Raw genomic sequence first — 23,944 nt, 5'->3', positions numbered from 1 at the left:
CTTAAGATCATTAATTACTGAGACCTGTTCAAGGACAACCATTGTGGCCAGGCTTAGATAACTAAATGCTTAGGCCAGAAATGTTTCTTTTATGTCAAGAAAGCCATGCCTGGTTCTCTTTCTCCAGGGACCCCCTACCATAAGTGCTTACATCTTATCCACTGAAAAAAAATTTGCACAATCTAAAAGTTGAGAATTATGTTTTATTCTGTGGACTTTCTAAGGACTTAAGCCCAGAAGACAGCCTCTCAGTACTGAGAGACTGCTCCGAAGAGGTAAGGGAGCAACCAGGATATATAGGAATTTTTGCAACAAAAACCAGGTAGTTGAAACATCAAAAGATGACTGTTAATTAAGGAAAACCATACATCCCCAGTTAACGAATTTAGCGCTTTTCTATTTATGGGAAGATGCAAGAGTCTGGGCTCTTTGAAATCATTCCTTTGGTATACACCTTAACTGTCTAGGGCTAGTATCTTGTTTTTCTCCATCCTGAGTCCTCTGAGGGCACACGGTCCAAGTGGCTGCAGTGGCTGATGGCTGGATGGCCTCAACATTCTTTCTTTACTGATAAGGCAGTAACAAAGTAAACTTTGTTTACTGATACGACATTCTTTGTCCACAACCTGGATCAATATTTCTAGAGAAGTTGAAATTCAGTTATGTAAGATCACTGAACAAGCCCTGTGGCTTAAAATGGGGTCCTTCAATGGGGTCTTTCTTTGGTTTGGGTCTTGAGGATGTGGGTAAAAGATGTTGTCCGCCATCTCAGCAAACAAAGGATGTTGCGGCCATCAAGCCATCAGCCACTGCCACCACCCCTAAAGGTGAGCCTGGGGGAACTCAGGATGGAGACCAACAGGATGCCTGCTGCCAAGCCCTCAGCCACTGCAGCCACCCCCAACAGTGTACCCTGAGGGGACTCAGGATGGGAAAGCACAGGATACTGGCCCCAGATAGCTGAGGCACATAGCAAAGGAAGGATTTCAGTGAGCCCAGACTCTTGCATCTTCCCATACGTAGAAAAGCTCTAAAGTCATTAACTTGGAATGTGTGATTTTCTTTAATTAACAGTCATCTTTTAATGTCCTGACTACCTGGTTTTTGTCGCAAAACTCCCATATCTCCTGGGTCCCCCTTACCTCTTCAGAGCAGTCCGTCAGAGCTATCTAAGAGGCTACCTCTAGGGCTTGAAGTCCTCAGAAAGTCCACCAAATAAAATATAATTCTCAACTTTTAGCTTGTGCATTTTGTTTTTCAGTCAATAGGGACTCCAAAGTGTACTCCTAGGAAATTATCCTGCTTATCGTTATCATAATGTTTTCCCTCGTATTGTATCCTCTCAAAAGCTTTAAATGCATGTTCACAGCCACTAACCACCAGGCAAATGATCTCCCTAAGACAGGACTGTCAAAAAGGGAATGAAGAAAATGACAGATTTAAGGATTATGAACCTGGAACCGTGACCTGTGACTGTCACGGGGATTAAACAAAAAGTCATGACCTATGGATACCACACCAAGGATCAGCAAAGCTGTGGGAACTACAGAGCAGTAGCTGAGAGTGATGCTAATGCCTTAAATTTTTATCACATCTCTCAGTTAGGGTGAGTTTGATCAGAAGGGAATTGTTGAAAAGAAATAACAGAGCCCAAAATGGAATCATTTGCCCCCAGGGATAACAACAAACCCAGACTTACTTGCAGTTTCAACCACTTCCAGGAATGTGACCTTTAAGTAGGCAATCTGAAATTTCTTGATCAACACTAGTGAGGTAGGTAATCTGCACGATAAAGACCCCTGCTGTTCCCTTCCCCCCCCCAGAAGAAGATGGCCTGGCCTGAAACCATTCTTTCTTTGCTTTTGCCAATGCCTTCTTGCCCCACCCGCCTCTACCTATAAAAACCTTCCATTTTGTACAACCCTTCACAATACCCTTCTGTTTACTAGATGGGATGCTGCCAGATTCATGAGTCATTGAGCACAGTCAATTAGATCTTCAAATTTACTCAGTTGAATTTTGTTTTTTAACAGAACTTAGTTGAAGCCTTTCTTCCTGGAACCCCCTCTCTAAAAATATTGTTTTTTATCTAGTCTTTCCGGAGGTGAACCTGAACTTGACTAGCATGGCAAAGGATCCTCCCCAAGGTATGGACTATAGATACGAGTGCCATGTAAATTATATGGCTATAAGAAAGTCACTTAAAAAAAAGAAAGTCACTTATAAAACTCTTGTGCCTCAGTATTTCCCTATCCATAGAATAAGTACCTACTTTACTCTCAGAGATAATGTGAGAACATTTCACTTGAAAAGAAAGTTACCATCCAAGTCTAAGATCTGAAATAAGAGAGAAGGTAAAGAACACCAAGTGCATGTTAACCTTCCTGGTGTTTATGATTTTATGATTTAAATGTCTTTATTTATTTATTTTTAATATTTATTTATTTGGTTGCACTGGGTCTTAGTTGTGGCAAGCGGGCTCCCTAGTTGCGGCTTGCAGGCTCCCTACTTGTGGCATGCAAACTCTTAGTTGTGGCATGCATGTGGGATCTAGTTCCCGGATCAGGAGCACGGAGTCTTAACCACTGCGCCACCAGGGAAGTCCCTAAATGTCTTTTTTTTTTAACTGAGAGTTGGCAACCCTTTTTTATGTCTTTGAAAGTCTGACCTGGAACACAGAAAAGGAAATTTGTTTTCTTTTTGAAGATCTCTAAGGAAGATTGTCCTACAGTCTATCAGGCTGTTGTAACATCTAGCCTATAATTTAGCATGGTAAGACATGATACATTACAATGTAGATTGATATAACTAGTTTGGAAAGCAATTTACAATATTTATCAACTAACCTCAAAAATGTTCATGGCCTTGTTAGTGCAAGTTCATGTGCCCGACACACAGTGAGGCCAAACAAACTGAAACGTCAGAGTTTGCAGCAGAGAAAGATTTATTGCAGGGCCATACAAGGAGACAGGTGGCTCATGCCCTAAAATGCCCTGAGCTCCTCAAAGAGTTTCAGCAAAGCATTTTTAAAAGCCAGGTGAGGGAATTCCCTGATGGTCCAGAGGTTAGAACTCTGAGCTCTCACTGCTGAGGGCCTGGGTTCGATCCCTGGTCAGGGAACTAAGATCCCACAAGCCGCACTGCGCAACCAAATAAAGAAAAAAAGCTGGGGGTGGGTGGGTGGGTGGGTGGGGGCATCACAGGGTACGTGATCAGATGGTGCACAGTCCTCTGACTGGCTGATGGTGAGGGAACAGGTGGTGTCACAGGGGTTCACGTTATCAGTCCTTAGGCTCCAGGAGGCCTGGGGCGTTGTGCTCATGGTCATCAAGTAGTTAACATCTTCCATTTGGTGGGGGGTTTTCACATCTGCAAAACAACTCAGGAAATTTGCATCAACTACTATTATCTAGGTACTTCAGAGAGGAGCTAAAGCAGAAGGTATGGGGGAAAGCCTGTGGGAAGGCCCCATAGGGTCCTGCTCGGTTATAGCCTTTCAGGCTGTAATTCCTTTTCTGGGAATTTATCCTAAGTACACACTAGGTTTTCTACAAAGAGATGTTCCTAAAAGTGTGATTTACCCCAGTGAATAAATGGAAACTACCTAATTGCCCAACAACCAAAATAGTGGACTGGATAGATTAAATTGATTAATGACTCAGTGTTATATTCCCATAAAGCTATTAAAAATTGTTTTACAGAACACATGTGATAACGTTGGGAGATATTTTCATTAAAAAAGAGAACAGGTACAGCAACATGGATGGACTAGAGGTTGTCATACTGAGTGAATTAAGTCAGACACAGAAAGACAAATATATGATATTGCTTATATGTGGAATCTTAAAAGAAAATGGTACAAATGAACTTATTTACAAAACAGAAGTAGAGTCATGGATGTAGAAAACAAACTTATGGTTACCAGGGGATGAGGGGGGGAGGGATAAATTGGAAGACTGGGATTGACATATACACACTACTATATATAAAATATATAACTAATAAGAACCTGTTGAATAGCACAGGGAACTCTTCTCAATACACTGTAATGACCCATATGGGAAAAGAATCTAAAAAAGAGTGGATGTATGTGTATGTATAACTGATTCACTTTTGCCGTACCCCTGAAGCTAACACAACATTGTAAATCAGCTATACTCCCATAAAAATTTAAAAACAAACAAACAAAAAACCAAAGCTGTTAAAAAAAGAGAGAGAGAGAGAGAGAGAGAGAGAGCGAACAGGATATGAAACTTTGTTCATTGCATGACTATAATAGCATAAGAAAAGAAATTAAGCAAAATCCTATAAAATGGTATAATCAAAGCTGCTTACCCATGGCTAGGACTCCGTGCTTCCACTGCAGGGGGCATGGGTTCAATCCCTGGTCGGGGAAATAAGATTTTGCCGTCTGTGTGGCGCAGCCAAAAAAAAAAAAAAAAAAAAAACCAACAGCTGCTTGCCCAGAAATTCCACTTCTAAGAGATGATCCTAGGGAAATGATGATTGGCTATAATGAAATTAATCACCACGCAAAAAAAGTAGAAACAACTTTAATGGTTTTTTAGTAAAAAATTGGAAACAACTCAAATGTCCAACAACTCAAACATAAAGGATTAGTGAAGTCAACTATGGTATAAATATACAATAGAAAAATGAGCAGCCAATAAAATGATGTAGAAACATGTCTATTGACTTGACAACATGTTTACAATATATTAAGTGAAAAAAATGCAGGTTAAAAACGTGCATACATTAAAACATCCTTTAAAAGAATAGGAAGAGATAAAAATGTTTATATGCATGAATGTAAGTCTGTAAGGATCGTCTCCCCAAAGGCGGCTGGTTATCTTTGAGTGGTGGGATTAGAGGGTGATGTTTCGAAAATTTTGCTTATATGTATTTTTCATATTCCTGTAGTAAATCTGTAATCACAGTGGTTGTACTTCTGGCACCAGCTACTGGAGTCTGTGGCCGACTTGATCTTGTCAGATAAGCATTGAAGAAAGTGCACGGATGTGTCAGGTGGTGACCAGAAATCACAAGAGAATAGGACATGCTCTTTGTGAAATCAAAAAGCAGCAATGCATTTGGTTTTTGTTTTGTTTTGTTTTTTTAGTTTTTGAATTTTATTTTATTATTTTTTATACAGCAAGTTCTTATTAGTTATCCATTTTATACATATTAGTGTATATACGTCAATCCCAATCTCCCAATTCATCACACCACCATCAATGCATTTGTTAATTGTGTATGACAGAAAGAGGATAGAAGAGCGTGCAATACATACATAGGTGGCAGCCTTTCAAATTTACTCAAGATTACTCAACTAGGTTAAAAATGTAGCTTATTTCTCTTAAGTCTGCTCTGATTTACCTGACAAGCTCCCTTCCTCTAGGTAGAAGAAGCAGGGAGGGAGGAATAAGATCAAGTCCAATTTGTTAACCTCAGTTCAATCCCATAATTTATAATGCCTTTGTAGGTAAACAGTCTCTACTTGGATGACTCAGTTAAGTGCTCAACGGTAAGAGTTCCGCCCCTCCCTCTGATCCTCTCCTAGAAGGCATCTGGGTGTGTGAGGGAGGGATGTGGTTTCCTTGACCTCAAAATGGCAAAGGGCAGATGTTAATCCTGCCAGAGAAAAGTAGGATCCAGACCCTGAGCGCCTCTTCCTGTCCTCTGCTTGCCCAGCAACCCAGCTAACATACCTCCTGCCCTAGTACTTCAGCCTGGAACAAGGAGATCAGGACAATTGTTCCCTGTGATCTCCCTCCCAGGCTCCTCTCCCCCCTTGTTTTTCCCCTACAAGTGAGTCCAGAAGGATTGGGGGAATGCTTTTCCCCTCTCTTCTTTACAGCCTGGGGTGGGGGGGCCTTCCTTCTATTCTGCACACACAGCCTATGCATTAAAAAGGAAGCTTTGTTATTTAGAAATCCCTTTCTTCAGAAAGCCTGGGTTTTATGTACATTGTCTTACTAAAAAGAGGTCAAGAAAATCAGCTTTGAAATTCAAAGCTGATGAATGGCCTCTCGGTTCTGGGCAGCACCTGTCTGTCCTTTCTTTTCTGGGACAATAAGCTTGATGACTCTGTCAGAAGGCTACCAGGGAATAGGATTTAAAGGGGGGAATCAAAATGCATTGGTTTAATTCTTATCAAATGTGTTCCCTAGAGAGGTGAAATTAGATGAACTAAAGTGATGAGATTCATTTTCTTGGATGTCTTGCGAGATCCATCTCTTATCTTCATAGAGACAAAGTATAATTTTAAAAAAAAATTTTTAAGGTTTTTAAAAAACATAAACGAAACTCTGATGAAAATATGGTGTGAATACTTGTCACAGGTTTTATGCATTAATGGGGGAGCCAGCAGGATGGTAAATCTGGTACAAAAGAGAATTCAGGAGACAGAGATTTATATGTTCAAAACGGAATATAATGCTGAAATAAGTTTGCTAAATTAGAAGCAAAACAGGGCAATAAAACCATAATCTTTGGGGCTATCACTTTTGCACAGAAATCTTTTGCGTCTCTACTGGACAAAAATCTACAAGTTAACTGTCTGAGCCTTAATCAAGCCACAGAGCATTCCCATGGAGAACTGAATCCTTGGGTGGGCTTGTTAGATAAAGGGCCTTAAATAAAGCTTCAGTCCCACATTGAAAGGACAAGCAGTCATCCTTTTGCCTTGTTTCCAAATGTTAGGTAATTTTTTCTTAACATAGTCAAACACTACATACACCCTATCCACCTTAACAGACACGAACCCAGTCTGGTGACAGCTGCTGGAACAAAGAGCCATGAATGAATTTATAAAGAGCCTACAGAAATAAAAGATAGGCATTTAAAGCAAGTCTGGGTTTCTGCTTTAGAGACACAAATGAATAGGTATCTTTAAAAACATAGAATTGTGATGTTGCTCCAAACTTACAGTTTTACAGATATTTTATTACAAATTACCCTTTCTGTTTTTAGATTCATATCTAGATAGATTTAATTAGGCCTAAATGATTCCATTAAAAGCAGATTAATCGGGTTAAATGAAACCATAAGGGCATGTGATAATTTTCAGTCATCTTGCATTATGTAGGTCACCACAGCCCATGAAATGGATGCTAGTCTATTAGGTTACTGAAGTGACAAACATTATTTCATGGATAAGGCATATTCAGAGTTGGCTTAACTTTAAGGAATTTAGCCCAGTTCACATTTAACCCACTCTCCAACTGACAGTAGTTTCCAAAACAGTTTTGATTTTTAAAAAGCTCATAACAGCTCATTTGTAATACCATCCTCCTTATTCAGTTGGTTTTTGAAGTATCCTCTTGGTTAAAGAGAAATAAAAGAAAACGAATATTATAAAAGAACAAAGCCTGCTCTGAGTAGCAGTTTCCCCATGGAATTTCATTTTCCGAGAGTAAGATCATCTGATTAAAAAGCTCAAATTCTCTGAAACTTTCTATTGAAGTCTATGGTATGTAACATGAGCACATTTCCATAGTAAGGTTATTCAGTTGTGGAAAATACAAGAACTCACATAAACATTTTCCTTTAAAAGTTGAAGAAATCTAAGACACTGCATGTTGGTGCAGAAATGAGAAATCTAAAGGTGTTGCTCACTGACTGTTTGGCTGTGTTTTTTTATTTTTGTTTGTTTGTTTTCCTGCAAGGAAGCAAAAACAAGCATTTGAGAAAGAAGTATGACCAAAACTAAGAAATTTAAGTAACTGTCACAGAAACATGGGAACATAGATTCTGCTGGCTAACCCAAACAGATAATCAATCATGTTCCTGACAGTGTGGAATGCAGATTCGCCTGCTGTTTGCAGAGACTTTAGCATTCAGGCTGAGAGCTTTCTTGAATACTGGAGCCTGGAGTGGTTTGAGAAATTCTAAGTCAGTGATTCCAAAATCTACAGATTTCTTAGACCAGTAAACTTTCAAAATAATATTGAAAGCTAACATGGTGTTAACTTCTTATTTTGCCAAATAATAATACTGGGGGAAAAAACCTTACTATTTATCATTGCCATCATTTCATAAAAGATGGGGCTTCACAGACAATTTTTTTTTCACAGACTTTTTTTTTTAACATCTTTATTGGGGTATAATTGCTTTACAATGGTGTGTTAGTTTCTGCTTTATAACAAAGTGAATCAGTTATACATATACATATGTTCCCATATGTCTTCCCTCTTGCGTCTCCCTCCCTCCCACCCTCCCTGTCCCACCCCTCCAGGCTGTCACAAAGCACCGAGCCAATATCCATGCGGCTGCTTCCCACTAGCTGTCTACCTTACTACGTTTGTTAGTGTGTATATGTCCATGACTCTCTCTCGCCCTGTCACAGCTCACCCTTCCCCCTCCCCATATCCTCAAGTCCGTTCTCCAGTAGGTCTGCATCTTTATTCCTTTCACAGACTTTTTTTGAAGCTAGTTCATAATTGGATTTACCAGTGGATTTGGGGTCAAGATATCTTTAGGTAAATTCTTTCTCATACCTTTCATTAGTGACTAAGAGACACATTGAAGTACCTGTCATCCATGAATGATCAAAATGAATCCTACTCAAAATGATCAAAATGAGACAGGTGAATGTGACAGGATTAGACTTTAGCTCCAGATAGGGGCTTGGTTCTTGAGAATTTTTCTTTAGGATCCTCTTGTCTTAAGGAGGATTTTTTCAAAAGGTGAGTAGATAGGAGATTTGAACATTGACCAAATTCTGACTGGGACATGTATTCAGCTTTCTTCTGCCTTACCTGACATTCATTCATTTGTTCATTTAAGAAATGGGAAATTTTATTCGAGCCAAATTTGTTTGAGGATTATAACCTAGGAAGAGCATCTCAGAAAGCTCTGAGAACTGTTCTCCCTAACTGACCTTTAAACAAGAATCAAATCAATTCATTGAATGCCTATTACTAAGTGTTGGGCTAAGCTCTGGGGCAAAACTTCTTAAACTTAAGTCTTCATAATTATAGCCTGAGAACCTATCAAAAGAGCAGATATCTAGGTTTTTGTGTCATAGGTTCTGAATGACGTCAGAGATGGCAGCGTTGGAATCTCAGTTTTTAACAAACACAATGTAATTCTGATGCACATAGTCCATGGACCCCCATCTTGAGAAACATTGTTCTAGGAGCTGTAGAGAAGCAACACATCCAGTTTCAGTAATGGCACACTAGCTAATTCAGATCAGCCTTCTTGCTGAACATAATTTATTAAACATATTTTTTTAAGCATCAGAAAGCTAAGAAAATACTGATAAATTACTGGGATGAGATCCAGAAGGGAATAGAAATTCAGACGGATGAGGCTGCCTAATTTTTTTTTTTTTAACATCTTTATTGGAGTATAATTGCTTTACAATGGTATGTTAGCTTCAGCTTCACAACAAAATGAATCAGTTATATACATACATATATTCCCATATCTCTTTCCGCTTGCGTCTCCCTCCCTCCCACCCTCCCTATCCCACCCCTCCAGGCGGTCACAAAGCACCGAGCTGATCTCCCTGTGCTATGCGGCTGCTTCCCACTAGCTATCTACCTTACGTTTGGTAGTGTATATATGTCCATGCCTCTTTATCGCTTTGTCACCGTTTACCCTTCCCCCTCCCCATAGCCTCAAGTCCATTCTCTAGTAAGTCTGTGTCTTTATTCCTGTTTCACCCCTAGGTTTTTCATGACATTTTTTTTTTAATTCCATATATATGTGTTAGCATACGGTATTTGTCTCTCTCTTTCTGACTTACTTCACTCTGTATGACAGACTCTAGGTCTATCCACCTCATTACAAATAGCTCAATTTCGTCTCTTTTTATGGCTGAGTAATATTCCATTGTATATATGTGCCACATCTTCTTTATCCATTCATCCGATGATGGACACTTAGGTTGTTTCCATCTCCGGGCTATTGTAAATAGAGCTGCAATGAACATTTTGGTACATGACTCTTTTTGAATTATGGTTTTCTCGGGGTATATGCCCAGTAGTGGGATTGCTGGGTCATATGGTAGTTCTATTTGTAGCTTTTTAAGGAACCTCCATACTGTTCTCCACAGTGGCTGTATCAATTTACATTCCCACCAACAGTGTAAGAGGGTTCCCTTTTCTCCACACCCTCTCCAGTATTTATTGTTTCTAGATTTTTTGATGATGGCCATTCTGACTGGTGTGAGATGATATCTCATTGTAGTTTTGATTTGCATTTCTCTCATGATTAGTGATGTTGAGCATTCTTTCATGTGTTTGTTGGCACTCTGTATATCTTCTTTGGAGAAATGTCTATTTAGGTCTTCTGCCCATTTTTGGATTGGGTTGTTTGTTTTTTTGTTATTAAGCTGCATGAGCTGCTTATAAATTTTGGAGATCAATCCTTTGTCAGTTGCTTCATTTGCAAATATTTTCTCCCATTCTGAGGGTTGTCTTTTGGTTTTCTTTATGGTTTCCTTTGCTGCGCAAAAGCTTTGAAGTTTCATTAGGTCCCATTTGTTTACTCTTGTTTTTATTTCCATTTCTCTAGGAGGTGGGTCAAAAAGGACCTTGCTGTGATTTATGTCATAGAGTGTTCTGCCTATGTTTTCCTCTAAGAGTTTGATAGTTTCTGGCCTTACATTTAGGTCTTTAATCCATTTTGAGCTTATTTTTGTGTATGGTGTTAGGGAGTGATCTAATTTCATACCTTTACATGTAGCTGTCCAGTTTTCCCAGCACCACTTATTGAATAGGCTGTCCTTTCTCCACTGTACATTTCTGCCTCCTTTGTCAAAGATAAGGTGACCATATGTGCGTGGGTTTATCTCTGGGCTTTCTATCCTGTTCCATTGATCTATCTTTCTGTTTTTGTGCCAGTACCATACCGTCTTGATAACTGTAGCTTTGTAGTATAGTCTGAAGTCTGGGAGCCTGATTCCTCCAGTTCCTTCTTTCGTTCTCAAAATTGCTTTGGCTATTCGGGGTCTTTTGTGTTTCCATACAAATTGCAAAATTTTTTGTTCTAGTTCTGTGAAAAATGCCAGTGGTAGTTTGATAGGGAGAGGCTGCCTAATTTTAAACTTCTTTCCCTTAGGGTCATGAACTGATTTTGAAGAGACAATTGAGAGGGTGAGCTGTCTTTGTAACAATCTCATGGGACTAGGGGGACAAAAGTTGGATCAGGACCTGCCAAGGTGGAGATCTGGTAAAACGTTCCCCATCATACACACACACCCCTAGAAGTAAGGGTGAATTGGAAGTGGCTTGCTTACAGAATCTCAAATCTTGAATTAAGGCAAACCTGGAAAAAGCAAATGAACATCCTCTCTAGAGGAAGACACATCAACCTGGGTATCAAATTATTTCTACAACTAATTTCTACAACTATTTCTACACAATCAAAGATAACTAAGCCTTAATAGGAGACAGAAAACCATGAGCAAGAACCACTAGGAAAAATAAACAACAAAACAGACACAAAGGGATTACACTGGGTAAATCGAAATGAACATTGACTATGTGGAACAATTATTATAATGTCCTGTGGGGATAGATAGATGGATAGATATTTAAAATGCTTGACAATAATACCATAAAGGTTTGGGAGGGGGTTAAGTGGAGGTAAATGTTCTAAATTTCTTACATTTAGAGGAGAGGAAAGATACCAATTAACATTAGATAAGTAAAGGTACATGCTGCAATTCTAGGATAACTACCAAAAGAATAGAAGAAGAGTACATGATTTCTAAACTAAAAGATTTTTTGAAATGAATGATAAAATGATTAATCCAAAAGAAGGCAAGGGAAAAATGAAAAAGGAACACAGAGCAGAAGGGAAAAGAGACATATGTAATAAGACAGTAGATTTAAACAAAAATATATCAGTAATTACATTGAATATAAGTGAACTCAACTTTCTTTTTTTTTTTTACTTATATCTATTCATTTTCAGATTCCTTTCCCGTATCAGTTATTACAGAGTATTGAGTAGAGTTCCCTGTGCTATACAGCAGGTCCTTGTTGATTATGTATCTTATGTATAGTAATGTGTATATGTTAATCCCAACCCCCTAATTTATCCCTCCCCCCACCTTTCCCCCTTGTTAGTCATAAGTTTGTTTTCTAAGTTTGTGAGTCTGATTCTGTTTTGTAAATAAGTTCATTTGTATCACTTTTTTAGATTCCACATATAAGTGATATCATATGATATTTGTCTTTGTCTGATTTATTCAATTTTCCAGTGAAAAAACAAAGATCGTGAGATGGAAAACAAACAAAACCCAACTATCTGTTGTTTAAAGAGATACATTTAAAACATAAGAGTAGGACTTCCCTGGTGGTCCAGTGGTTAAGAATCCGCCTTCCAAGGCAGGGGATGCAGGTTCGATTCCTGGTTGGGGAACTAAGAGAGCCTCTAGTAGAGAGCCCACGTGCTGCAACTACTGAGCCTGCATGCTCTGGAGCCTGCGCACCACAGGGAAGAGCCCGCTATGCCGCAACGAAGATCCCGCGTGCTGCAACTAAGACCTGACACAGCCAAATAAATAAATAAATACATGAGAATTAAAAAAGATAGAAAGAAAAGAAATGACATTTACCCCACAATTGTTAACTAAAAGAAAGCTGATATAGCTATATTAATCTCTCTACATCCCATTTCAGGTATGATCATGGAGAATAATGGACAAAGACAAAGTCCAGAGAGGACCAGGTACAGAGCATTCCTCCCAGAGAGCAGATCCAAGTCCTGACACGAGAACTTCCTTCACTCTGGGGGAGGGAATCTGCACTTCTTGTCCAACATGGTTCATTTTTGCTATGCACCAGTGACTGCTAAGTGCTTTCCTTTCTTCTCTTTTCCAAATGGGAGTTTTCACTGTAGATATCCTGTTTCTGCTTCACATTACATACTGAAAGTTGAGTAGTGTAGTGGTGGGGGAGTAACGTTCTGTTATTATACAGATAGCTGGAGCTAGACTTGATGGAGAGGATTGCCTATTACCCAGAGATATTAGACTTTATTTTGTACTCAGTAAATGGATCGTACTGTGGATTATCTCCTGAGGGGAGGGATGAATGTAGTTTAGTCTTGGAAATAAGGGTGCGCGTGGATATTTAGACAGCCAGGGGTTTAGAAATGTCAGTTTGCTAATTGTTCCTGGTGTCCATTTTCCCTTTCTGCACTTCAGTAAAGGAGCCTCTCTGAGTGTGAGCTTACCACACAACTGCCCAGCAAGATGCTACATTTCCGATCTCCCTCAAAGGTAGGTGTGGTTGTGTGACCAAGTTTGGGCCAATGCAATATGAGCAGAAGCTATGTGTATTACCTCCATAAAGATGAAGCTGCTTGCCATGAATTTTTTTCCCCACCAATTGGGAAATGGCGATGATTGGAACAATCGTTTCAGTGCTAAGAGGGATGCTGAGAGTGGCAGAGCTGCCCACCAGCTTAGGTTCCTGTATGTCATGGAACAGAGCTGCCCTGCAGGCCCTGGACTGGTATATAAGAAAGAAACTCCTATCATATATAAGCTATTGCACTTTGGGGTTTCTTTGCTACAGCAACTTTGCCTGTACTCTAACTAATACAGAGATGTGTTATAGAGTAAGAAAGGTGAGTTGGAAAGGTAGGAGTGAGGAGGAAGCAATTGTTTTAAGCCTTAATAGCAAGCTCAGGGGCTTCCCTGGTGGCGCAGTAGTTAAGAGTCCGCCTGCCGATGCAGGGGACATGGGTTCGTGCCCCGGTCCGGGAAGATCCCACATGCCGTGGAGCAGCTGGGCCCGTGAGCCATGGCCGCTGAGCCTGCGCGTCCAGAGCCTGTGCTCCGCAACGGGAGAGGCCACAACGGTGAGAGGCCCGCTTACCACAAAAAAAAAATTAGCAAGCTCAGGCGTCAGGATTGGAGGGGCTTGGAAAGGTCTCTCTCCCTGCAGAAAGACCAGGCAGATGGTGGTGCTGCTGCTGGTGATGGGGAAGCTGAAGAAAGGACTTCAGCTACCTCATGTGATGTTTATAATTCTATATCTCCAGGTGGACCTTTCCCAAGAATTCCATGCCCATGCTTCCAAGGGCTGGCCAGAATTTCTCTCTGGAGGTCAAACAGCCTCCTCAAACTCAACATTTCAAAGCTAAGCCTTCTTCCCCAGAGAGCCTTTTCTTCCTCTTGTGTTTCCTATTCTAGTTAAGAACTGCACCTTTTGTGGGGGAGGAATAAAGTGGGAGATTGAGATTGACATATACACACTACTATATATAAAATAGATAACTAATAAAGACCTACTGTATAGCACAGGGAACTCTACTCAATACTCTGTAATGGCCTATATGGGAAAAGAATCTAAAAAAGAGTGGATATATGTATATGTGTAACAGATTCACTTTGCTGTACACCTGAAACTAACACAACATTTTAAATCAACTATACTCCAATAAAAATTTTTAAAAATACATCCTGTGATAAACCATAATGGAAAAGAATATGAAGAAGAATGTACATATATGTATAACTGAATCACTTTGCTGTACAGCAGAAATTAACACAAAATTGTAAATCAACTATACTTAAATCAAATAAATTAAAAAAAAAAAGAACTGCACCTTTCAACATCACCCTTCACATGGCTGTCCTCACTAGAAACTAGGGTTACCCTTGATTCTTTCGTCACCACACCCAGTTTCTCATAAAGATCTGCTACTTCCTTCTTTGCATTCGTTTCTCTGTGCCAGTGCCTTGTTTCGGGTCTCCATGATCTCTTACCTCAAATGTTGCAGTATCCTTTCTAACTGACCGCTGTGATTTCAATTTCTCCCACGCTTCACATTCCTCTCAGGGCTGTTTTCCACATACCTGGCCATGTCACTTCACCTAATGTTTATATACTTTCTTCCCATTTCTTATAAGGCAAGGAGCCCAGACTCAGTACAAAACTGGTCTCCTTTGGGCTTCCCTGGTGGCGCAGTGGTTGGGAGTCCGCCTGCTGATGCAGGGGACACGGGTTTGTGCACCGGTCCGGGAAGATCCCACATGCCATGGAGCGGCTGGGCCCGTGAGCCATGGCCGCTGAGCCTGCGTGTCCGGAGCCTGTGCTCCGCAACAGGAGAGGCCACAACAGTGAGAGGCCCGCGTACCGCAAAACAAACAAAAAAAATCTGGTCTCCTTTGAACTCCTATCAAGCCCCTCAGTGTGCTCTGTGCCCTGAGCACACTGGGCATTAGCAATGTCCTCTGTGCCTGGAATGTCCTAGTCCTCTCTTCACAGACTCCTACTCAGCCTTTGAAGCCCAGCTTAAATATGACTTATTAGAAAATTTTCCCAGAATTCTCTAGCTTAGTTGCTTAGTTATTCCCACCTCAATATTTGATAAGTGAATGAACTAATTAAAGATAGAATACTAAGAACTAAATCCCAAAGAACACACCCAGCAAAAAGGCAGAAAATTTCAGAAGTATAGAATTTTACTAATTCTATACATATAGTAAAGGGAACTTATAGATTTTATTTTATTTTTTTAATTTTTATTGTAGTATACTTGATTTACAATGTTGTGTTAGTTTCTGATGTACAGCAAAGTGAATCAGTTATACATATACATATATCCACTCTTTTTTTAGATTCTTTTCCCATATGGGTCATTACAGTGCATTGAGAAGAGTTCCCTGTGCTATACAGTAGGTTCTTATTAGTTATCTATTTTATATATAGTAGTGTATATATGTCAGTTCCAATCTCCCAATTCATCCCTCCACCCCTCCCCACCCCCCGCTGGGAACTTATAGATTTTAAAGCTCATCTAAATGTGTTTATAGATGAGGTTCAGAGAAGTTAAATGACTTTCTCAGGATCAGATAACAGAAGTGGGAGTAAGACGTGTGTTTTCTGGTTCAGTTTCTGGTGCTGTTTTCCTACATTTTGCCGTGAAAATCCTAGAGAATAATTTTAATAGAAGGGTTTGTCTGGAAGGTTAAGTTTAAAAGTTTCAGCCTGCAGATGTTTCGGCCTGAGGTTGTACTTCAAGTCATATATGGAATGATCAAAATATCACTGTAACCTTGTCACAGAGCTGATTATCTAAGTTGTGAGTCACTTTCCAAGAGGAACAGGTAGAGATATTGGGTATGTACCAATGTGCCCGTTGAAAGCCAGAGAGCATTCAGTCCAGGGGCTCTACATGGTTTTTTTGATCCAGGGGCCCTTTCAATCTGCCTTCTCAGAATAATGTTTCTGAATGCATAAAACTTCATACATAGGAATACAAAGGAAGCCAACTACATTGAAAATGTGATTATCAAAGTATTAAATATTATAAATGTGTGATAGATGTACTTCTTTATTTAATCTATTAAATAACGAGATCTAGCAGCAGTCTAATAACTACCCATGATTTTGAAGTGGCAATGAGTGTAAATGATATTTCAAGGCATCTGGGACAACTGTCATGTGATAGGAAAATATTTGTGATTTCCATTGGTGACAAGTCACAGGTCCTTCTAACACAACTGTGCTTTGATACTTATATTTGCAGTTGAAGGAAACATTTAACTTTTGTTAGAGATCACTGAAAGTGAAAAGGAAATGTTTTTTTCTTTGAAGTTCACTGATCTACTAAACCCCAGGTTGAGAATGCCTAGGTTAATACACTCTCTTCATTTTAAAGGTGAGGAATCTTTTATGTGAAATATGTATGATGAGTTCAAATAAAGTTAATTAAAAAAAAACATTGATGGAGTCTATGCAGTTGGCCTCTCTCTACTCAGCACATATCCCTCAGGGAGCTTGGGCTTTTAAAAGCAGACTTGGAAAAGGGAGGTTGCTTTTAAACCATCTCTGCCTTCTGCTGGGTGTTCCTGGCATCTTAGTTCCCCGATCAGGGCCCTCAGCAGTGAAAGCGCAGAGTCCTAACCACTGGACCGCCAGGGAATCCCCTAATTTGACTTTTAAAATAATAGGCATTCTGGAGTAAGGCTCTAAAATATTTTTAAACCTAATAATTAACTAAATATGGCAAAAATTTTACTGAATTCATGTCTCTACCATTGATTTATGGTGCCTCCTTTATCATGTATTAGATTATCAAATGTATTATACTAGTATCTACTTTTGTTTTTTTAATAAATGTATTTATTTTATTTTACTTATTTTTGGCTGCGTTGGGTCTTCGTTGCTGAGCGCCGGCTTTCTCTAGTTGCGGTGAGCAGGGGCTACTCTTCGTTGCGGTGTGCGGGTTTCTCATTGCGGTGGCTTCTCTTGTTGCGGAGCACGGGCTTTAGGCGCGCGGGCTTCAGTAGTTGTGGCTCGCGGGCTCTAGAGCGCAGGTTCAGTAATTGTGGCACACGGGCTTAGTTGCTCCGCGGCATGTGGGATCTTCCCGGACCAGGGCTCGAACCCGTGTCCCCTGCACTGGCAGGCGAATTCTTAACCACTGCGCCACCAGGGAAGCCCTCAATGACTTGTTTTTATAGCAAAAAACAGAAAAACAAAAAACCCCAGAAAATTCCAAGATAACATGTTGTTTTCACTTATCATGTCTGTTTAGTCTCCTTTAATCTGGAAGATTTCGTGAGTCTTCTCTTTATTTCGTAACACTGACATTTTTAAAAGAGTGCAGGTCAGTTGTTTTGTAGATTGTCCCTCACTTGCAGTTTGTCTGCTGTTCCTCATGATTAGGTTCAGATCATGCATTTGGGGCAAGAATCCCGCAGAAGTGATGCTGAGTTCTTCTCAGGGCATCCTACCAAGAGGCACTTCCTGTCAATTAGACCTGTTACTGAGAATGTTAATTTTGATTGTTGGGTTAAGCTAGCATCTGCCAGTAACTATAAAGTTACTGCTTTCCTCTTTGTAGTTAACAAATTTCTTCTGGAGAGATGCTTTGAGACTGTAACTATCCTGTTACTACTTCAAATTTCACCTACTGGTTTTAGCACACATTGATGATTCTTGTCTGAAGCGACTATTATTACGATAGTGGCCAAATGGTGATTTTTATATTGATATTTCCATCATTCCTTCTACATTTATTATTTGACTTTCTACTGTAAGAAAAATCTTTCTCTTCTTATTTATTTACTTGTTTGTTTGTTCATTCAGTTAAGTGTGGACTCATGGATTCTTACTTTATTCAATAAATTATAACCCTTAATGTTATTATTTACTTTTATGCTCAAATTTTTCCGGAGTTAGCCAGAAGGAGTTCTTCAAGCTGGCTTCTGTGAACTTTTAACATGCCCCCATCATTTCTTGAGCTCTTCTTTATTTTTTAGCACAAGATAATCTAGGTTCAGTTTGTATTTTCCTTGCTCCACTCATTTCTCCAAGGATCCCTGGTTCCTTTTAGTGGAGAATGTTATTTGGGAACTATCATCTGGGTCCTGGGTATGTTCATTGTTCCTTGGGTGTCATTACTTCTAGACCCTCTCATCAGACAGAGCTGGGAAATAGATGTATATATGTAGTGAATACATATACATAGTCACACATATCTATATCCATTTCCATATCAAGCTATCTATGTATCTATCTATGTACCTATCTATCTATCCATCTGACTGATACCTCTAGTTCCATTCCAACACAGCCGTGTTCAATCTACTCCTTCCTCTTTCCATAATTGTGACTACCTTCTCCAAAACAGGAAAACCTGGATCCCATTATACAGAATATATTTACTTATTGGCCTAATCCTAGAATGTGTAGAAAGTAGTTTCAGAATTGTGAACTTTTGCCTATCCAAAAAAAAGCTTTCTTACTAGAGAGTTCAATATTTGTTTAGAGTTCTTTTTCTCTTTAGCCTGAGGGCATGTGGTACAAATTTTGTGTATCAAAGTTACTTGGATTAATACTCCCTCCCCAATGTTATGTTATTTATTTGAAAAAAGCCGTAGTTCATTTGTTTCTGTTTGTATTCAATTTTTTATATAAATTTATTTATTTATTTAATTTATTTTTGGCTGCATTGGGTCTTCCTTGCTGTGTGCCGGCTTTCTCTAGTTGCAGCGAGCCGGGGCTACTCTTCGTTGTGGTGCGCAGGCTTCTCATTGCAGTGGCTTCTCTTGTTGCAGAGCATGGGCTCTAGGCATGCGGGCTTCAGTAGCTGTGGCTCATGGGCTTAGTTGCTCAGCGGCACATGGGATCTTCCTGGACCAGGGCTTGAACCCGTGTCCCCTGCATTGACAGGCGGATTCTTAACCACTGCGCAACCAGGGAAGTCCCCTGTATTCAATTTTAAGGTCCCCTTCAATTGTTACTTTAAGCAACTAACTTCTGAGGTAGTTTATCAGACAGCAATGGATAGCCCAGACACCATGGCATTATATCACAAGGCACATGATGTCAGTTTGTCCCATTAACAGTGATGAAAAGTTGTATCATTTGGTTAAAGTCTTGTCTACCAGATTATTTCATTAATAAGTAATCTGTGGGGTGTCTCATCTTCTTTCTTTAGTAACTGTTGCTACATGGATTTAAGACCACCGTAACAATAGCAGTCAAGGGACCCTACTTCAGAGTTACATTTTTCTCTGTGGAAATACCTGCCTTAATGCCATTGGAATACAGACAGAAGGTGAGCTCCAGTGACTGATTACCCAGCGAGTGGGCGCCACAGCTGGCATAAAAAGGTGGAAATCCAGCTGTGATGAAAACATTCAATTCTATTTGTAGTTCAACAGAGTCTGTGCTTAAAACAGAATGCTACAAACTGTGTGTAGGTTTGCCAACTGGTGATTCTGATCCCAAATTATGAGATTTGGAGAAAGAAAAAAAGCAAAGAGCAGTCTTTTTATTTTAAGCTTTTCACATGGAGTTAGGATCGGGTGTCTGCTGAGAAAGAAGTCTATTAAGGACACTGCTTCTCTCTTTGACAGCAATGCAATTGTTTCCTAGTTAGGATGAACATCCCACTATATAAAACTAGTCAGGTCTATGTTGCCTTCTTGGTTCCATATCTCTTAATTTCTGCTTTTAAATATACTATTTAATCATATTCAAGCAATTAAGTCATGGTCCTCTTATATTCCAAACTTACAGATGTTCATGGCTATATCCCTCATGCCTAGGTTAGCAAATAGGGCCTGAGTGTGTACACACATGAATAGATGAATACATGAGGATTCCCATTCTTTCATTCATTCCTCACAGATTTATATCATACCCACTCTCCTGTTATGTGCCAGGAATTCTCCTAGGCATTGAGCCACTGAGATTAATAAACCACAGCCCCTGCTTCAAGGGCTCACAGGCTAGATGGAAAGAGAGAAACATAAACAACGAATTATAAATCCTGGGGGGAGAGGCAGGCACTGATATAAATGTGCACTGGGTTTGTTGTTGTTGTTGTATTTATAAGGCAGTGTCAAATTATTCACAATTTAGGCACATCAGAATAGTATTCATAGGGAAGGGCAAAAAAAGCACAGCATCTCAGTTAGCAGCCGAAAGAACCTAGCATAGTTAGAACTGTACAGTCTCAGTGTCATCACCATCATCATCATTTTTTTTTTTTTTTTTTTTTTTGTGGTACGCGGGCCTCTCACTGTTGTGGCCTCTCCCACTGCGGAGCGCAGGCTCCAGACGCACAGGCTCAGCGGCCATGGCTCACGGGCCCAGCCGCTTCGCGGCATGTGGGATCTTCCCGGACCGGTGCATGAACCCGCGTCCCCTGCTTCAGCAGGCGGACTCTCAACCACTGCGCCACCAGGGAAGCCCCATCATCATTTTTTAAAAGTAGTACTTGAATTAGCTGACAAGTACCTAGGATTACCAGTGTTGCTAAACTGGGGTGAAAAAAAGCCTCCTGCAGTTAACCTGAGTTAAAATTATAAAATACTTTAATGAGATTTTTGTTAGTATAAACTGTAGTTTTAACAATGAAGACAATCAAAGAAAGAAAAATATTTTTATTATTATTATTTTGGCCACACCACGTGGCATGTGAGATCTTAGTTCCCTACCGGGGATCCAACCGCACCCCCTGCAGTGGAAGTGCACAGTCTTAACCACTGGACCGCCAGGGGAGTCCAAGAAAAATATTTTTAAATCATGTATAATTCCACCCATAGGTAAGCATCTTTGTTTATATCCTTCCTATTTTTCTAGAACATATATACTTAAAAATATATGAAAATAGGACTGATCTATATTTTCTTTTGTGACCTACTTTTTTCTCATTTAACAATACTTTGTGATTATCTTTCTACATCATCAAATATTCTCCTAGGATATCAAATTAAAGGGTAGCACTATATGGAAAGAGAGAATGTTGAAATAAAATTACTGACTAAGCTACAAAGCTAGGTACAGATGCAACCGTTAGTGTTATCATTTTTACCAGGCAATTCTACTGGACCAAAAATATATATAATTCATTCCCAACTTATCCATCTCTTCTGCAAGTTAACATTGTAAATATGTAACTTCATAGAGTCTGGACCCTAATCAATAGTAATTAATAAGTTAAAGTTTCATTTCTCTAGAGCTACACTATCCAATACGGTAGCCACTAACCACACATGTCTACTGAGCACCTGACAGGCTAGTGTGATAGACTAAGGAACTGAAGTTTTAGTTTTTTTAAATTTTACTCAATTTTAATTTAAATGTAAAACTGAAGCAGTGTAAAATATTTTTCCATTAAATTCAACTTTATTGTTTCCATAGGACTACATTTCACTTTAACTGTTGCATCTCATGGATATTGCTGTACTGTATTTCAAGAGTTGTCTCCAGTATTACACGTGAACTCATCTCTCTAGTAAATGTCAATGGGTTGAATCAATTCAAATTATTTTTATATGCATTAATATAACACTGAAATGTGTTTATTTGAACATCTTATGCAATCAGCACCGTTTACAGTGATACCTTTGTCAATCATAATTGGTAACTAAATTGAAATACTTCTTATGCTTTAAATGATAATATAATTAATCTATTTTTTTAATAAAAAATAAGTATGGGCTAATTTTTAAACTTAAAACAAAGGCATAGGGCTTCCCTGGTGGTGCAGTGGTTGAGAGTCCGCCTGCCTATGCAGGGGACACGGGTTCGTGCCCCGGTCCGGGAAGATCCCACATGCCGCGGAGCGGCTAGGCCCATGAGCTATGGCCGCTGAGTCTGCGCGTCTGGAGCCTGTGCTCTGCAACGGGAGAGGCCCGCGTACTGCTAAAAAAAAAAACCAAACAAACAAAAACAAAGGCATACTACTGAGGCAAAATTGAGTGGAGATGTGGATATTAGCACTATATCAGAAGAGGCAAAAAAACAGATTGGAAGAAAGCATGTTGTAAATTTCATGTAATTTGAAAAATTTAAAAGCTGTTGTGTAAAAATTGTTTAAAGATAGTAAAGTGGACAATATTAAGGGACATTTTCAGTAAGTACAGAGTGAGTTTAATTAAAACAATCCAAAAAAAGAAGTCAATATAATTAGTTGCCAGCATTCAAAATGAATGTCCAGTGAAAATTGCTTAAAAAAATGATAACAGCCTCTGAACTTGTAACTTTGGTCAGCTTTTTTTTTTTTTAATGTTGGCCATCTTTATAATGAGTTACATTCTTGCACATAATAGAAAACTGTTTTAGATGGTGATAGTAAAAGAAATTATTTCTGTTATGGAAATTCTGTTTTAAAAATGTAAAAGAGCAAGAGGGAGGAGATATGGGGATATATGTATATGTATAACTGATTCACTTTGTTATAAAGCAGAAACTAACACACCATTGTAAAGCAATTATACTCCAATAAAGATGTAAAAATAAATAAATAAAAAATAAAAAAAATAAAAATGTAAAGGAAAGACTAAAAATGATATTTTAGAAAAAAAAAAATCTTCAATTAAACTGCAAAATAATTGCCTGTAGATTACAAGACCTTTCTAACAGTAACCAAGATTAATTGATTCAAAAATTGGAAAAATTGCAAGTACTTTTCTTTAGTTGTAGATGATTCATGTGATACAAGACACTGTCTAATTAATACTTTTGGTATGTTTTGTCTCAAAGTACTCCCATATTTGCAAAAAAAAAAAAGCCAATTCATAGCCTAAAAAACTATGGCATAGATATTTTTGAATCTTTTATATCTGTCAAAGAAGAAATTCAGTTAGATATGAAAAAAATATATCATAACGGATGGTGCTCCAGCTGTTAGGTCAAAATTCTGGATCTGTTGGAATTTTAAAAACAAGAGACTGATGTTTTTCTGGTGACTTCATATCACTGTATGATACACACTGAAAATATTTGTGCCCAGTTCTCTGAAACAGACTCTATGAAAAGCGTCACGGATACAGTTGTTAAAACTGTTCAGCATATACATGCAAATGCTATGACTCATCACCAGTTTATGGAAATGTTGAAAGAAGTAGAAAATAAAGTTAATGATCTTGTATTCATTGCCAATGCTCCTTGGTTGAGCCACAAAGAGTTTTACTGTGCTGTTAACTCCAAATCAAGATTTTCTTGAAACAGAAGTAATGCTTGGGCTTACCTGGTGGCGCAGTGGTTGAGAGTCTGCCTGCCGATGCAGGGGACACTGGTTCGTGCCCCGGTCCGGGAAGATCCCACATGCTGCAGAGCGGCTGGGCCCGTGAGCCATGGCCGCTGGGCCTGCGTGTCCGGAGCCTGTGCTCCGCAACGGGCGAGGCCACAACAGTGAGAGGCCCGCGTATCGCAAAAAAAAACCCAAAAAACAAAACAAAACAAAACAAAAAAGTAATGCTTGCCAAATATTCACTAATTAAAAAAAAAAGTCAATGTGTCTTACATGTTTTCTCACGGATTTCACACTACATATGAACAAGATAAATTTGAAAGTCCAAGAAGAAGCTTGTGATTTAGCTAGACAGGTCTAAGAATTTATGTTAAAGTTGAAATTTTTCAGTGATTCAAAGCAATAATAGTGATTTTATACATTTTTCTATCATGAATCAATATATAGAAGATTTTAATTTTAATAGTATTATGTAAAT

General features: G+C 39.1%; 1 pseudogene; it reads left to right on the top strand.

Annotated features, from left to right (window-relative positions):
* Positions 1-779: 779 nt before the first annotated feature.
* Positions 780-23,944, top strand: part of LOC132513668 (centrin-2-like) — a 34,151-nt pseudogene continuing 10,986 nt past the window's right edge.

This window comes from Lagenorhynchus albirostris, chromosome X (genome assembly GCF_949774975.1).
Source record: "Lagenorhynchus albirostris chromosome X, mLagAlb1.1, whole genome shotgun sequence".
Classification (NCBI taxonomy): Eukaryota; Metazoa; Chordata; class Mammalia; order Artiodactyla; family Delphinidae; genus Lagenorhynchus; species Lagenorhynchus albirostris.
The sequence above is the reverse complement of the archived record's forward strand: the minus strand, read 5'-3'. Positions and strand labels throughout refer to the sequence as shown.